Genomic DNA, 1,654 nt, shown 5'->3' with positions numbered 1-1,654 from the left:
ACTATTATTAATATCATATTTCCCCTAACCTATCAATTCTCTCACATTAGTCAATTAATATGTTCTCCTATAATACTCTCTTCACTCCCAACTTAAAGACACATAATCCACCAACATACAACAATAAAAAACATCATGAAAATGCATATTCAATAAATACAACATTAAAACATCTACTAGAAAGAATCGGGGTGTTACACGAACACCTACAACAGATCTCTTCCACCGCCTTGTTAACAACATACATAAACCCAACTACAACCAAATTCACCCCCTCCGTTCAAAACTGAATCGCATCGGAAGTAGCTTCTCCGACCGACCAATACATCATACAAACCAAAACCCACTATGAGCCACCTTGAAACAACTCATAACCATCACCGCACAACAACTTTTCAATGATGAAACTCGCTGTGGATTTTTATTTCAATTGCTGATTGTTTTTTTCTAGCTAATGATACTTTTTCCAGGATTTTTTTATTTCTAATTTGCAAGTTGGTTTCGCAAGCTGAAGGTTTGAGTTCTCAATTTTATGCATTATTGCGATATTGTGAGGATGTCGGTTCGATAAATGTTGAAGCGATGCGTTGTTATTGGATTTAATTCTTGTCAACTTTTCGACATTGTGGTAATAATTTGAATCGAGCTTGCCTTTGTATTCCACTGTTTGAATGTGTATTAGACTGTTTGGTTCAATTGTGTTGTGTTTATTCTGGTTTAAGTGTTGCAATAATATGTAATTTATAAACAATGTTGTGATTTTGTTGTAGCACCGTATAGACTAAGGAAATTTTTCTTTTTTTTCTCTCGGTTGTATGCCCAACACTAGCTCAACCGGAGACGAATTAGAACAACCGATTAACAAAATCGAGTGTTTCCTTCATATCAAACACTGATTACAAGAACTTTGAGCCATATTCATCCTTATGGATGAACTAGATAATCGTCATCTTAAAGACTATGTTGATCCATCCGAGGACGAAACACACTCAAGCACTGTTCCACCTGCAATCCAGACAAACACTTTTAAACTGAAACCTTATCTCTTGCAGATAGTGCAGTAGAACTAGTTCTCTGGCAATCCCACCGAGGACCCCAATCTTCATCTGTTAGTGTTTTTATAGTATGCAGACACATTAAAGAGTAATGGCACCGATCCAGAGGCCATTCGTTTACGTATATTTCATTTTTTACCTAAGAGATAGAGCTAGAGCATGGATAAAGTCTCTACCTACAAACTCCATCACTACATGGAACAAACACAAGAAGGCATTCTTAGCCAGATACTTCCCACCAAGCAAAACAATAGTGTTGAGAAATTACATAACTACATTTAGAAAAACCAAAGGAGAATCACTCTTTGAAGTATGGGAATGATATAAGGACATGATGAGACTATGTCCTCATCAAGGTCTAGAGAAATGGTTTGTCATCCATACCTTCTAAAATGGTCTACTTTACAACACGAATGATCACAGACGCTGCATATAGTGGATCCTTAATGGACAAACCCTTCAAGGAAGCTTACCAGCTTATCGAAAACATGGCCCAAAACCATTATCAATGGGAAATCGAACATGCTCAAGTAGAGAAAGCACAACAAAAGGGAGGCATGTTCGAAGTCAATGGCCTAAATCATGTAAGTTCTAAGGTC

General features: G+C 36.9%; 1 non-coding gene across 1 annotated transcript; it reads right to left on the bottom strand.

Annotated features, from left to right (window-relative positions):
- Positions 1-1,308: 1,308 nt before the first annotated feature.
- Positions 1,309-1,415, bottom strand: LOC127109470 (small nucleolar RNA R71). The gene has a single exon (XR_007796751.1). It is a non-coding gene; the product is annotated as a small nucleolar RNA R71 (small nucleolar RNA).
- Between the last annotated feature and the right edge of the window lie 239 nt (positions 1,416-1,654).

The sequence above is a fragment of the Lathyrus oleraceus genome, chromosome 7, assembly GCF_024323335.1.
Source record: "Lathyrus oleraceus cultivar Zhongwan6 chromosome 7, CAAS_Psat_ZW6_1.0, whole genome shotgun sequence".
Lineage (NCBI taxonomy): Eukaryota > Viridiplantae > Streptophyta > Magnoliopsida > Fabales > Fabaceae > Lathyrus > Lathyrus oleraceus.
Note: the sequence above shows the minus strand (reverse complement) of the source record. Positions and strands in the feature narration are given on the sequence as shown.